The following is a 6,438-nucleotide window of genomic DNA, read 5'->3' as shown; positions in this document are numbered from 1 at the left end:
AGTATTATTCTCTATAAAAGTTCTTTTGTACTGGGAAGTATTTTTAGAACCAGAAACGTAAGAAAAGAAACTAAAAGTAACTACGCTAGGAATAATTATGTGCTTTTGGTCATTCTCAACATCTGAAGTTAATGCAAAATTATCTGATGAATTAATTAAGGAATTAATAATTCAATAGATAATTTTAGAACTTATTTTAAGGAATTAAACCAAGATACTTTCATGTGAATGCTCGAATAAAGAATATATGTTGTCTAGGATCTTACTGTAATGTTAGTCAAAGACCAATTCCAGTGATCTTTTATCGCATTTTTCAATCTTATTTTTTTTGACATTGTTAATTTCATGCTTAAATCCAAATTGAAATCACAAATATCATCAATAATTGATCTTGATAAATAATTTTAATTGATTAACGTAACTCAAATTCCCTTGGGAGAACGATACATTTTTACTTATCCACTGTATTACTTGGAACGATTTGGTATACTTGCCAAAAAGTTATCAAATTGTGCTTCCGATCCTTTGTAAGACTGATTTTGTAATATTATTAATATGTGATTATTCTCTTATATGATTTTATACTGTATTTTTGGGATGTTACAGCTAGAATATTCGTTTCCAGAAAATGTTTTCAATATTTGGGTCCTATATGTTTTAATTATATTTACTTTTTAATGATGGATTATATATGTTTTATATATACGGAATGTCTTCATTATAAATTGAAATATTGTGATTATGTATATGACATGATCTAATATAAATTTGTATTGTCTACATAAAAACAAAAATAGTACAAACTCTAAGAAACAAAATTTACATAAAAATGAATATTAAATATTAAACTTTACTTATAAAAAACTTGACTTAGACATCGTTATAAAAAACTTTACTTATCAAGACTATATTTTCGTCTGTCATCACTTTTATTAACTACAATACACTAATTATGTAGAAAACTTTTTTCGCAAGCTCGACAGCTCGCGACCTAGTCAAGGTTTTCACTTTGATCCAAATGCTAATCATAAATACAAACTTAATAGCAGAAACATTGAAACAAGCGTGGTAAGAGTCGAGCAGAAAGTTTGGCAAGAGAAAAGCTCGACAGGAGAAATGTGAAGATAAACTCAATAAGAAACAATCTGAATAAGCTTAGCAAGAAACAAGTGTGGCAAGACAAACATGGAAACAAGCTCAGTTTTCTTTTTTGCATATAGGTTTGTTTAAGGTTTACTTATTCTCAAATTTTGACTCTTTCTATGTGAAATTATAAATGTTTTTCTCATATGTTCATGTCAAATTTTTATTGTTTTCTTTTTTTTTTACCATGGTATATATCTTTACATGTGAGATCTCTTTAGTGCATATATTTACCATTTTTTATAACATTTGTGCATGTCAATTGTCATGAAGAAACATTTTGCATTTTTTGCGAAAGATATTTAATTGAACCTTCTTAATCGGTGCATATTTATGAGCTACATTTCATAAAGTAGTTTTAAAAAAAAATCCTTTTTGAAGAAACTACTATGATCGAGACTACATTCTATTATGTATGCATTGTTTTATAGTTGTATTTTACCATTTTTAGGGGTATATATAAAGGTTCAAAAGGGTTTCTATGCATCATTTGCATGTTTGCTTTTGTAATTTTTTTTGGCAAATTGTTAGGAATTCATAAACCAAATTCAAATTGAAAATCAAAGCACCATGGTTTGTTTGATGCCTATTATTTATTCTCTTTCCTTATATATACATTTGTGGATATCATTTGTGTTACAAAATTAATGGATTGCATTCATTATTCATTATGTCTATCGTGGAGAAACAATTTCACTCCATAGTCGAACTGAATCTCTTGGAACTAACACAAGTCGACTTCCTTCTACCATTAACACAACCTTACATTCTCCTTTTATCACCACCATTCTAATTTTTTTACTATTTTATGTAGATATAATTTAAATTTTGACTTATGTTGGAACTGAAAGAGAGATTGATAAGGCTAGTAAGAAGGCAAAGATGAATGTCATTTCCACAAAGCTCAATAGAAGAAAATGTGGATACAAGCTCAACTCATATATAACATAAGGCCGATGCACCAGAAATTCTACTCTATTTTTTTTTGTTGACCACAATACCCTCCTAATGGCATTAAAAACTCTAACGGTATAGTTGCCCTCCTAACCAAAACTGAATGAGTTGTACATATTTTTTATTTGTAAATTTTACAAATAGAAGTTAATGATGTGAGGTCAAATGAGGTGACACTTCTTCATTGTATTTCAAATCTTGTAAATTTTAGGGATTTCAGATTAAGGTTTTGAATCAGGGTTGATTTCGTGTTTAAAGGTTCTTTTCTTTGTTTTCGAATTAGGTTTTCTTTTCTTAGGTTGATCTCGCGTTTTGGGTTTTGGTGTTCATGATCTTGCAATTTAGGATTTTTTGTTCTTGCTTTCTCAATTTTCGAATTTGGGATTTGTGGTTTGCAGGTTGTTGAATTGGAGTTTTAGGGTTCCTACTTTTGAGTTCTTGATTTTTCTATGCTGGTTTGGTATTGCAATTTGAACTAGGGTTTGAATTAGGATTCTAGATTTTTGATTGGAGGATGATGACTGCGAATTTGGGTTTTGTTTTTTTTTTCTTTTTCATTTCTGTTATTGGACTAAAGACGTTGATGGTAGTTGTCCGAGTTGCAGCAAGGGAGGCACTGGTTAGGGCGGCCATGGGGTGTTGCGGTGACATTGAAAACCCTTTCTTTGGTTAATTTTCCCTTACTTAAAGTTTTGCATCTTTGTTATATTGAGATTTTAGATGGAGATCTTCAACAAACTTTTTATGCATTGTGAAATGGGGAAATAACTGAAGAGGCAGAAGGAGAAAATAGGAAGAAGCCAAATTTCCACATCATTAACTTTTATTTGTAAAATTTATACCTCAATTGACTTCAGCGTGCCACACAATAAAAAAATGCACAGCTCATCTAATTTTGGCCAAAGATAGCTACACCGTTAAAGTTTTTAATGTCGTCTACAAAAAAAACTAACTTGAACCGTTTTTACATAATATGAGACAATTTTAAACTTTTTAAAAACAATGAGATGACTTTCAACAAACTTTAAGATTCGAGGAAAAAAATAGGTATTAAACCTAAAAATAATATTTAACCGTTGAAACTTAATTATAAACTTATAATCCAAGTGTCACCATGGTTAATTGTATTTGATGCAGCAATAATATAAATTACCCATTTATTTTATAATAACTATTTTTTGCATACATATGCACAATTACATGTTGTTTACAAATCTAAATTAAATGGAAAACCTTAAAGGTTATTAAGAATTGCATGTTCTCAACTATATAAATAACTATCAATTCAGCTGTAATAAATATATGGATAAAATAAATGACATACAAAGTTAAAATAGCTATTATATAATAAACATCAACATTGTGCTATGTTTAAATTCTATCAAATTATATATATATATATATATATATATATATATATATATATATATATATATATATATATATATATATATTGCAGACCCCATAGAAAGTTAGATAGATATATAATATGAATTCAGCTTAACCACATTAATGCAGTTGCTAAGATCCTTATGAACACCCAATTGAATCCATTGGAACTGCGGAAAGCTTTCAGGCACAACTAACATAACATTCTCATGATGTTCTTCCAATCCATCGTATAATGCAGTTGCAGGGTTTCCCATCAAAGTTTACCAAATGTACCAAAGACACTAAGATAGGAATACAGCAATCACATGCAAGTTGTAACAAATATATAATAACTATTAAATTTTAAGGATATATAATTTTAATTACAACAACTATTCTGTTTTCTTTAACAATAAATTTCATTGTGATGGAAAACATATATATATATATATATATATATATATATATATATATATAGAATTCACAACCATATTAATTATTATAAAAAAAATTAGTATCCATAAATTTTTTAATAATTCAATATTTTAATATAATATACAATAAAATTTATTTATTATTTAATTTTAAAAAAACGATTTGTATACGCACGTGTCTCATAGTTTTAATAAAGAAATATTACAAAACCCAACTCTTAAATGTATACCCTTTCAATAGACATCTCAAGTTGTAGAAGAGATTCAATTTAATAATTTTTATTACACAATTTTTTCTAATGTTAAAAAAATAAATTAAATTATTCTCGTTTTTAAAACTATTTCAATACAATATCCTTCTTTTATTGTAAAACCATTCCATTACTTATCATTTTTATGTTAGTGTATTTTCATTTTACATAAGGAGTGTATTCTTTTTATTGATAATAAAATTTAAAATGTGTCTTTACCCTGTCGTAACTCATTCATTGAAATCAATAGAAATTTATCAGGAGTTTAATTTTTTTTTTCTATTGAGTTTTTTTTTTTTACTGTCATATATTGTACCTTCAAAATGCATTAATTTTATATATTAAAAAGAATTAACATATTTTAAAACATCAAAATCATTATACTTCAAAGTATTTCAAAGACACAACATAACACAAAAGAAATTGAAAAACTAAATTCATTGAAAACTTATTCTCTTTCAGTTCCATAAGTTATCTCTTGAAAGGTGTGAACCTCTTTTTTTTATCTTACCTTGAGTTTCTTATATTAACAATTTCTTTGTACTTATATTAATTCATTCAATTGGCATGTTCTTGTTTTGTTTCCTTAAATGGTCGGGAGTCATAGACAACCCTTCAAATGAGTTTTATATCTATTTATGTGATCTGATCTATTATATTCCTTGATTATGGATTCCTTCATTTTTATGGTTCAACGTTTATCTACATGTGTCAAGATATTGAAACTAAAAACCTATGATATTATTTGACCTGTGAGTTCTTATATAATATTTGATTTCTATGATTCACTTTTTGTATTAAAACATTACTTCAAATATAATTTTTGGTACATTTTATATATAGTTGTTTTCTTATATGATTTATATGATCTAATTGGTTAAAATATTAAGTTACATCTTTTTAAGTCAACCTATGGAGAGATAGATCAAGTTTACTTGTGTTCAGAATTTCATAAATCCTATACTTCTGAAACTCATACCTGGGTATACATTAAATTGACTCACTTTTTTCTTAACCCACGGTAAATCAATTTAGATGAGTTGGTTCAAATCGTAGCGACAATTTTACTAATCAATTCAATAGTAACAATTGTGTCATTTATTTTTCATGTGAAACAACTCAGTCATTTATTCTAAATTGTCTTCCAATCTTACACTAAAGTAACATCTAAATAAGGATATTCTTGAAAATTGACATACTAAGGATAAAGTCGTTTCAGGGTAGATGTGTGCATTGTTAGTGTAAATGTCTAACCCAATTAAGTAAAATGCGTTTAATCTTGAGTATGTGGTATTGGAATCTCATTTACCAGTAAAGAGCATTTGATAGTAATATCTCATCTACTATTAGTAAAGAATGTCTCATTTACTTTGAAAATCCATCAGGTAAAGAATGCCCATTGTTGTTTTGTGTCTTGTGTTAAGTGTCAAACACATATTAGACATGATTCACAGAGAGTTGGTTATTTTTGTATTGGATAAATAAACACTTAGGGTAAAACATGATATAAAAACACCTCGGCGAAAGTCCATAACAATTACAAAACGCTACAACTCTTTCATGTGGTCTCTTCCTTCTCTGACAAAATTTGTAAGTTTTACTTACAAATTTTAGTCAAGGGGTATCAAATTAAACACATTCAGCAAACACTTTGTTTACAAAGCATACGAACACTATAAGCAAGATCGTTCGGTGAAGTTCACACATCTTATTTCTTCGTTGGTTTTTCAAATTTTTATCTTTAATATATGATCTTGTAGGAAATATTCCATTATGACTAGGTTTCTTCCAGTTTTGACTTCATTAAATTCAAGCAATCAAAGATAAGTATTGCACAAGCAGGTACTCAAATAAGGTATATTATATTTTATTAACGCGGTGAGAAGTTAACTTACTTTCAGGAGTGCAGGTGCGAGAACTCTAATCATAAAAAGTCAATCTTCGGAAGAGGATAGAGAAGTACAAAGTAGAGGATATAAGTGCAGCCTGCGTCAACTTATTTATGTAATTCGTCCTTAAGCTATGACAGCGATTCTTAAGAAATGATAGTTGACTCTAGTCATTTCAACTATATACAAGTGTTAAATACCATCCTTCATGACTATATTAGAATTCGTATAGAATCAAAAGATGCTCCATTCCTTAGATGTGTTGAATCTTTAGAACTAACTGTTGAACTTAATAATATAACCTTTTGGTTTTAACCCTCCATAGAGGAGTCCAAAACAAATTCCACAAACAAACCCTTTTCCTTATTTGTTTTTAATATTTCGGCCAGAAAAATA

This window comes from Vigna angularis, chromosome 4, assembly GCF_016808095.1.
Source record: "Vigna angularis cultivar LongXiaoDou No.4 chromosome 4, ASM1680809v1, whole genome shotgun sequence".
Lineage (NCBI taxonomy): Eukaryota > Viridiplantae > Streptophyta > Magnoliopsida > Fabales > Fabaceae > Vigna > Vigna angularis.
The sequence above is the reverse complement of the archived record's forward strand: the minus strand, read 5'-3'. Positions refer to the sequence as shown.